The 9,866-nt window shown below is 41.2% G+C and overlaps 1 protein-coding gene across 2 annotated transcripts in view; it reads right to left on the bottom strand.

Annotated features, from left to right (window-relative positions):
- The window catches only part of gpr173 (G protein-coupled receptor 173), a 12,453-nt gene extending 8,353 nt beyond the window's left edge, over positions 1-4,100 (bottom strand). Inside the window, exons 1-2 of one of the 2 annotated variants that reach the window (XM_005752304.2) lie at positions 4,086-4,100; positions 3,944-4,014 (exon numbers count right to left, since the gene is read on the bottom strand). The gene's annotated coding sequence lies outside the window, so the exon portion shown is untranslated. The other variant, XM_013915713.1, reaches the window with a different exon arrangement.
- Between the last annotated feature and the right edge of the window lie 5,766 nt (positions 4,101-9,866).

The following is a 9,866-nucleotide window of genomic DNA, read 5'->3' as shown; positions in this document are numbered from 1 at the left end:
TGTTTTTTGTTAAGTTGCCTAATAATTATGCACAGTAATAGTCACCTGCACACACAGATATCCCCCTAAAATAGCTAAAACTAAAAACAAACTAAAAACTCCTTCCAAAAACATTCAGCTTTGATATTAATGAGTTTTTTGGGTTCATTGAGAACATGGTTGTTGTTGTTCAATAATAAAATTATTCCTCAAAAATACAACTTGCCTAATAATTCTGCACTCCCTGTATAGAGAGACGAGACGACGAGGCTCCAGTTACAACAGTGCAAGTAAACAAACAATATATATAAGAAGAGTAAGAAAATAAATATACACTTTAGGACTAGGGGTAAAGGGATCAATAACAATTTAAAATTTACAGTTTGTTGATTTAAAGTCTCACACACAACCCGTCGAAAGGGGAGGGGCCGGCTGCTTCCAAATAGAGCACATTTCATTTATAATGTTGTAAATCCAAGCCCATTATGTATTCATGATTTGAATCCTGGGCTGTGTGAAATCTCAGAAATGCACCTTAGACAAAGTGAATCTGTGAACTAAGGTGTAGGTGTGTTAGATTATGTTGTGGTGATCCTCGGGTTGAGGGATGGCTGTTCATACTAGAGTGCAAAATTAAAACCAATGGAAGATGGACAAGAAAAGTTCAAAGTCATCAGGTCCTCAGTTTAGAAAAAAGAGAAAAGAAGAGGAAGAGAAACGAGAAAAAGATACAGGTAAGCAGATGTGTCATTGGATAATGGCAGGTCATGTATCCTGAAACAATCAGAATCAGAATACTTTATTAATCCCTAAGGAAATTATGTGTGTTACAGTTGCTCCAAGAAGAAATGGTAAAAATAGCAACAGTAACAGATTTAACTCCAAACAATACATTATGTTACAGATTTTAATATTAATTAGTCATTGTCAATTGTTGATTTGTCCTGTTCTCATTGTATTACGAATTATCATGGCTGTTTTGTAGCCGTTTGCATACTATGCATACTCTCTCTGTCTTTATATGTGTGTGTGTACAACAGTTTTATGTTAATGTACAATCCTTAATATGTTTTGTCTGTGTGTGTGTGTGTGTGTGTGTGTGTGTGTGTGTGTGTGTGTGGGGGGGGGGGGGGGGGGGGGCCAGGGCGCCAAACAGGCTAGGACCACCACTGCTCTGGAGGGTTCTTCCGGGGTTTCACACAGCTGAATAAATGTCAAACAGTAAACATGGCCGAGTACAAGAACCTCAGTTTGATGAGAAGAAGAGTAAGAGAAGAACACTGAACAAGAATGGCATCCATACCACGGCTGCAAGAAAAAAAGCTTTGTTCTCAAAAAGAACAGTGCTACCACGACCACACGGAAAGAAGACCAGAACACTCTTAAATACAGTTTTGTGGATTTGTCAAACTAAAATATCACTTTGTGGTTTAAATGATAACTCTTCAATGCAGAGAAACCAGAGCACTGCATTACAGTGGTGCAGTGGCGGCTGGCCCATAGGGGGCGCTCGGGCTCCGCCCCCCCAAATGTGGAGGAGTAAAAATATATATTTTTAAAAAATTCATCAATGATAGTTTTACTATGTGTGTGCCCATATACAGCCAGGCGTATTTTAACATTTTCACCAGCTGACTCATTAAAGTTCAACCAACAAACGGTGTTTTTCTTCTTCTGGGGCGCTCGTCAAAGCGCCCTTGATATGCAGCGAAATAGCCTATCATTAAATGGTTGCCAGGGGAAAATAATAAATATTTGACCTATCAGCGTCGCTGAATTAAATGGTTTGGGGGCGCTTAAAATTGCGCCCCTGCAGAAAACGCGCGAAGATTTGCTGTTCTAGAATTTTACCTCAGTCAGTAGCCTAAGTGAGCTATAAGGTCAGAGAGAGACGATGGCAGCGGTATTGTTAACGGTTGAGGCACAGCCTCCCCCAAATTCGGTTAGATCGCTTCTAACCTACCCTTTTGCCAGAAGGACAATGGCAGAAAAACTGCAAGTTAAAGAGTTGGGACCTGACAAGCCCGAAATTCAACTAACCCAGGCAACGAAGGAGAAGTCAAAAGCATACAACAGGACTTTTTGTCGGAGTTGGTTCCAGCGCAAGTCGTGGCTGACAGGCTGTGGAACAGCTAATGCACTTTTTTGTTTCCCGTGCATACTGTTCAAAAGTGACAAGTGTGATTTGACGTGGACACAATCTGGACAAACCGACTTAAAGCACCTCTCCGAACGAATCAAGAAACATGAAAGCTCATGAGTTCATATGGACAACAGTGTAAAGCTAGCTGTGCTAGGGAAAACTAGCATAGCGGCGCAGCTAGATGATGGACATCGGATTGCTTTAAGAAGGCACAACGAAGAGGTAGATAAAAACCGTCATATTTTATCTAAAATCATCGATTGTATTAAGTTTTGTGGTGCTTTTGAGCTAGCAATGCGGGGACATGATGAAAGTGATTCCTCAGACAATCCAGGGATTAACCTATTAACTAACCCCTAACCCTAACCCTAACCCTCTATCAAAAGCTCCTGCTTACTTGTTTTGAATTATGCTCTGGTGCACAGTCCAACCATGTGCACATTTAATTTTGAAGTAATTAAATTTGTATATCAGAATTAAACTTCATCATTCTGGTTTGTGTAAAGCCAAGATGCACAGACCACACTAGGTCAAGCCAAGCTTTCTGTTGTGTGTTGCCATCTAGTGGGCATGAGGTATCACTGTATGAGTTAATCACCTAGCAACAAATTAAAATTGTGTTGTTTGATGTACTCATTAAATGGGTCATTTTAGTCGATATCATAAAAATTGCCCCCCCTGAGATTTTTTTCAGGGGGGGCCACTGCAGTGGTGACTTAATTTCAGCACAAAACAAAACATCCCGACACTTCAAACTTTAGCTTTGTTCAAGACTATATCAAAAAGTGAAAAAGCAATGCTGCTCTTCCCTGTTTATTTGGTAGAAGAGGATTAGAGCAGAGTTTCAAATCCCTGGCTTCACTAAGTGGCAGGAATAACTGTTCCTTATGAGTTTAACTGTAGGTACACTGGATGTTTCTAATTTAGCACTGAGATGACAGTTTAAAACAGCAATTTGACAACCATCGGAAAACACACATTACCGAAGGAATTCTCTTGCTGACGTTTTAGGATTTATGTTGAAGTTAATTTGATAGGATTTACAAAAATACAGAGCTAAGAGCACACTGTCAACACGAATTGAAGCCCTGCTAAGCCACAGGCTGGGAGCTGTGGTGAATTCTGTGAGAGAGGCTGTGCATCTTAAAGGAGGGGCTTTGTCAAGCTGAAAGTTGGTTGGCGGCGGAGGGCAGAGTCACTGTCAGGAACTGGGTAGCAACAGCAACCCAGTACCTCTAGCTTTACATCGGTGGGAGGAGGCGACAAAGCTCACTGGATGAGATGTACATTGTTGGTTTCTGACAGCTGCACCCAGCATCAGGCTTCCCTACATGGAGTCTACAGGTCTGTTGAGGACATGGGGGCCACCGGGTGCTACAGTCCAGCCTTAAGGAGGGTGGCTGTCTCAAAACCTGAAACAGTGTTGTCTATATGCCCCCAGGAGTTTGTTCTGTGTTCTGTGAATGGCCCAAACATCAAATGATACTAAATAAGTTGGCAGTCCCAGTGCTGATCAAGGTTGTATAGCTGCTGGAAATCCTGTATTATTTATCATCAACATCATTTATGCTGCTCTGAGGCATGCTTCAACATTCTGATTTGTTCTACATTCAGAGGCCCTCATTTGGTGCTCACCCTGTAGAGGCTGGGGCAGACAAAGGGCAACAGTCTTAGCAAGCTGCAATTGTCTGGGCCTAGAGGATGCTAGAAAAATGCCAGCAAGAGCTTACTGCACTCAGATAAATATACAGGCACACAGAAGCAGAAAGTGTGACATTTTGTGTAGGCAATATTAAATGGCAGTCATACTGAGCTCCTTACCTGCCGTGGGTTGCTTGTCCAGACGTCTGTTGCAGTCTACATGAAATACGGTGATGCACCTGGCTTCTAGCCTAAAAACAGAAGCATAGGTAACGTTGCCGGTGGACCAAATCTGTATTAAAAAAAAAGTGTTGCACACTACCTTTAAAAATCAAAAGGTTTAAAGAAGCAAAAGCAGCTTTCCTCTTTTTTCTTGTGCATGTCATATCTCGGTGCTTTTCACACAACCTGTGCCGGTGGCCAGTAAGCGCCTAGTCCCATTCACAGCACACAGTGTGTACGCCGCCATTCAAACACTTTATGATGCGTATGCTGTCAACTCGTATCTCCTGTTTATATGTTAGAAATCTGAGGCAGTAATATCCTGTAAAAGCAGCCGTAAAGCCATGTTTGGTCGGGGCTGTCAGACAGCAACAGACGCCCTGTGGATCCTCTGCTTCTTGCGGTCGTCGGAAACCTTGACGATTCCTCGCTGCACTTCCGTGCGCAGTATTCCAGTCAAGTCGGAGGAAACCTCCCGTGTGTTGTTCATGAAATCCTTTAGCATGTCGAAGCAATGCAGGGCTTCTGCTTAGAAAAAATTGGTTAGCTTGCTAACGTGCTGAGGCCAGACAGCTCCAGGCTGCGCGATGACACGGATACCAGTCCTCATTGTGTCCCGCAGCCTGTCAGTACCCAGGCATGATAAACAGGAGCATACGTGGGATTACAGCATAGATGGAAATATCTCCGGCCGTGAACTGGCAGATGGAAATGCAGTATGCAAAGGACAGCTTCTGTGGGCCCAGCTTCGGTAATGAGCACCAAAACAGGCAACTCCTCCTGGTATCGCAGTGATTTAAATCCCGTTAGTTCCACGGACAGGGCCGATCTGAAGCACGGGGATGAGGGCACCCTTCCCCCCATTGTATTTAAACTAACATCATATGAGTGCTACTTTTCATCTGTAAAGAGTAAAAATGAATAAATGCATTGTTTCACAATTAATCTAAAGAAAACGACACACTAAATCAAATCCTTTTGATGAAGCTTAAAATTGACATGAAATCTCATGTATTTTTACAATATACCGTAATTGCAGATTATATCTTATTATGATTCCACATAGCAGAGTAGCACTTAATAAAGTAATGGCGTCACTTCTATTAATAATCTCATAATAGTGTCATAATGATGCTCCAATATGACATTACTACATTTAAATTTGCAATGTTTGTCCTTAAAATATTTAAAATGAAAAATCTACTGTAAGAACAAGATTGCTCTTCCTGCAGGAAATACATTCTGACGGTTTGAGTAAGTAATTACTGAAGTTAACTCAATAAGGGAGAAAAGATTCTAGATAAATATGAAAGAAGCTGTACATAATACTACATTTGTGAGATGGTTATGAGCATTTTTTTTCTAATAGTTAAAAATTATTTGTGAAGAACTTCATGAAGTCATTGCTAGTTAAGGTTAAAGGAATGGTTGACTCAACAGAGCTCTGACTTTTTGTCAGCCTGACTGCAGTGGTAAAGACAAACCTAGGGTTGTTCTTATTTTGTTTAATTAGTGATGAATAGTAAGATGTTCCAGGTTCATGCAGGTCTTTTAAATTTTTTTTCAAACCAACAAACAATTTTTCCAGGTTAAATGATGATCTTCTTAGTTAATGAGATGCTATTTTCTCTCCAGCTTACGAGTTATCATGATTCGGCTGTGTGGCAGGCAGGAAGTGGACCCAAACGCAAGCTCACAGAGGCAGGAATGAACTCAAAACACAGCTTTATTGCTGGAGGGAAACAGCGAAACAAACTGATAAGAAACTACACTGGGAAGCAATACACTAGCACACAGAGAAACACACAGCCATGAATGAGGAGAATGCGACACTGAACAGAGGGAGACGCGGACATAAATACACAGAGGTTTAACGAGGAAGGTGGGAGCACACGGGGAACACAGCTGACACAGATAATCGTAACGAGACAGGGCAGGAGCAACACAACATGACGCATACTGACGGGAGACTGTCAAAGTAAAACAGGAAGTACACAGAGGCGCAGACAGGAGGAGAGAGGGAGCACGGGGAGAGCACAGACATAACGGGCTGGGGAAAACATGGAATAAAACACAAGGGGAAACGAGGGCTCACAGATACACAGAGGGGCACACAGGGGGTAAAAGTCACAAGGGGAAGTCAAATAAGGAACAAAATACAAAAATACATGAAACTAAGAATGCTGGGCCAACATGGCCCAGGATTATGACAATCTGCTTTAAGATGTGTATTTGAAAGTTATACCAGGGAGTCGAGTACTTCTAATTTTAAGGCTTTCTTTTTCAGAGGAGCTACAGTATCCAGAGTTTTAGGTAGTGACGAAATAAAATTATTAACAGTGTAACCGACCTGTGGAGTAGTGTTCAGGTCATTGCTCTGCACTGTGTTTGCACAGGGCATTGAAGAAGACAACAGTGGATAAATTATATCTTTAAACTTAGTTGTATCCAGGGCTGGACTGGGACAAAAAATTGGCCCAGGCATTTTGACGAGAGACCAGCCCACCAGGTATTATAGGAAAAGCCATAAAGCCTTTGAATGAAAACAAACGCTGTTGTGACAGTGATGTAAACTGTCTTGTTGGTATATGTATGATTTCTATACATTTTACATCAGATAAAAACTTTGGTTGTAAGATTCAGATAATTATTTATTCAAAGCGTGACATTTTAAATGAGAATAAGAAAGAAACGTATTTCTTTGTTCCCCCCTTTCCCTGTTAATGCCCCACCTGGCCCCCTGGCAAAACTTTGCTAGACCCACCCCTGCACAGTTACCAGCTGTTAGATACATAAAAAAAAAGGATTCTGGTGTTATTTGTCTCTCAGAAACAGTTCATAACTTCCCTTCAATTCATTCATGTCACCTGAAAGGTAAACCTGTTTCTCCATCACCTGTTCAGCTCTGATGATTCAGTAAGGACCTCTCCTGGTTTCATCTTCATGTTTCCCTTTCACCAGATAACCAAACTGATATCATGACCAGCAGCTTTTAAACTGTGGCTCCAGCAAACATCAGCTGATACTAGAAATTAATATTAAATAAATTCTAACAACAGCTGATCAAGCTTAAATGTACTGCTGTTGTTTATCGCGACATCCGCTGGTTTCCTCTTTCTGGCGCAAAGTGGGCGATAAACAAACAAGAGAGAAAAGCCGATCAGCTGATCATTGATCAGTTTCATGAATAAAGTAGCAACAGGAGAGAGAGAGGGGGAAAGAATGAGCAAAGAAGAGGCAGCTGACAGCGTACAGAAGCCGAATAACTCCAGCTTTGTGTCTTTTTCCATTCTAGCTGAAGTACGGGACACAATATGAAGCGCGTAATATTTTCTCTGAATGCGGGACGATTCCGTTTTTATGGGATGGTTGGCAACTCTAATAACTAACCTTATGAATAAAATATAGTTCACTATCAGTAACATCATAGCACCCGCCCAGACATGCTAGCTAGTATGCTGTACGAGTTATTGTAACTGATTGTAAAAAGTTAGCACAACGAAAATAGCTACAACTAAACTTGGTTTATATCTGACCCAGATAGACTGCAGGTCATAACTTCTTACCTGAAGTTCAGTTCACCTGACACTCGGACCGGCGGCCGCCTCGGGTCTCTCCTCCTCCTGCCTTCCCTTTTCCTCATCCACCTGCTGGCCTCTGTGAAAGCTCCACCATAGCCACCACCAAACAACTGAGTTATTTTTACACACCGGCCAGCATCTGGCCAATCCACCACCTTTCATTGTTTATACTGTTACAAAACAAACAAACAAAACAAAACCCATCGGCCCATAAAAACGAAGAATCACCATCGGCCCACTGGGCAAATACCCGGTATGCTCGATGGCCAGTCCAGCTATGGTTATATCCCTTATGGAAAGAAATCTACTGTGATGATATCTATTCCCCACTTCTGTGTAATTCATTATTGTAAAGTGAAATGTTTCTAAGACATGATCAAATAAAAAAGGTTTTCAGGAAATACTGTTAAATATTCTGTTTGTATTTAGTATGTCAGGACAAGAGTGTTAATAAAGTGGTGGGTGGGTTCTTTTACATTTTGAAGGAACTGTGTCTTAATTCCACTAATTTCACATACAAGTTATTAGACAGAAACATGGGTGTGCCATGGGTTCCCCAATATCAACCATTGTGGCCGACTTGTAAGTGGAAGAAGCGGAAAAGAGGGCTTTGTTATCCTACCCTGGAATACCACCAAGTCATTGGTTCAGATATGTTAATGACACCTGGGTGAAAATCAAATCGGGGGTTCCCTGACACAGTTCACTGTTCATTCATTGGGCTGGTTTCAGTTGTTGTGCAATGTACTGTTTATTGTCCAGAACCAGAAAATTAGAGGTCATCCACGTCTTTATTTCTGTAAAACATTCCTGCAGTTTAACTAATTGGTGTGTGTTATCTGGCTTTATGGATAGATAGAGATGGGTGTCATCTGCATAGCAGTGAAAATGTATGGTATGTCTTCTGACGATACTGCCAAAGGGAAGCATATATAATTGGTCTAATAGTTAAAATTTATTTGTGAAGAACTTCATGAAGCCATTACTCGTTAATGTTAAAGGAATGGTTGGCTCAGCAGAGCTCTGACTGTTTGTCAGCCTGGCTACAGTGCTGAAGAGAAACCTAGGGTTGTTCTTATTTTCTTTAATCAGTGAAGCAACAAACTATTTCTCCAGGTTAAATGATGATCTTCTATCTCTTTTGTGATAAGCCATTTCCTCTCCAGCTTACGAGTTATCTGCTTTAAGGTCCACGTTTGAGAGTTATACCATGGAGTCAAGTACTTCTGATTAGAGGCTTTATTTTTCAGAGGAGCTACAGTATCCAGAGTCGTTCATAGTGAGGAGGTGAAATTATTAACAAGATAATTGACCTCTGTTGGAGTAGCATTCAGGTAGCTGCTCTGCTCTGTGTTGGTACAGGGCATTGAAGATGCTAACAGTGGGAGAATTTTATTCTTAAACTTAGTTACAGCACTTTCAGAAAGGTATCTACTGTGATGAAGTCTACTCCCCACTGCTGTATAATTCATTATTGTAAATGTCAGTTTATGAGGAAGCCACTGAATGCATTGGAGAAGCAATGGAGAGAGATAAAACAGGAGAGATGCCCTGGATCTCTGCTGTCACATGAAATGCTGCCAGAAGGGGGCAGTATTTCAAGCCAATACAGGCTCTAGTGGTGGAAGATCTCTGATCTGCACAAACACAGACTTTGCTATAAACAGAGTTTTGGCTCGGAGTAGAACACATAACCATTTGAAGCAGAAACATAAGCTGACAGAGAAAGAGGCAGTCAGACAGTTTCTTGGAGAGTGTCTCTGTTTGCAGATTCATGGAGACTGAATGCTAAAGTTAGTGTGTTGTGTAGTTAGTGTGTAGTGTCAGAACAATGAGGCGACTGCTGAATGTCACAGTTGCTGCCAAAAAGCCACCAAAGGAAGGTTATAAAGTAAACTCTGATGTGCTCCTTCATCTTATAGCAGTGGTCCCCAACCTTTTTTGCACCATTGACCGATTTATGTCCAATAGTATTTTCACGGATTGGCCTTTAAGGTGTCGCGGATGAATACAACAAAATAAAACCAGTACTGGTACCAAATAAAAAAAGAAAACACACGGGAAAAGAACGAGAGACACCAAGTTAATGATTAAAATGATATAAAAAAAAAAAAATAACGCTAAAAACAATAAAAAGCCTGAATTTCACATCGGAGCCTCAACTCTTGTGGCCCGGTAACAAACAATTCCGTACCGGTCTGTGGGGTCCGCTGTCTTATAGTGGACAAAAATTATTTTTTGGAGTGGCACAAATAATTTGTGTGGCATCTTATTTGATGCAGAACACCTGATTGTAAATA

This window comes from Pundamilia nyererei, unplaced genomic scaffold (genome assembly GCF_000239375.1).
Source record: "Pundamilia nyererei isolate P.nyererei 1_Seehausen unplaced genomic scaffold, PunNye1.0 scaffold00352, whole genome shotgun sequence".
NCBI classification, from domain to species: Eukaryota; Metazoa; Chordata; class Actinopteri; order Cichliformes; family Cichlidae; genus Pundamilia; species Pundamilia nyererei.
Note: the sequence above shows the minus strand (reverse complement) of the source record. Positions and strands in the feature narration are given on the sequence as shown.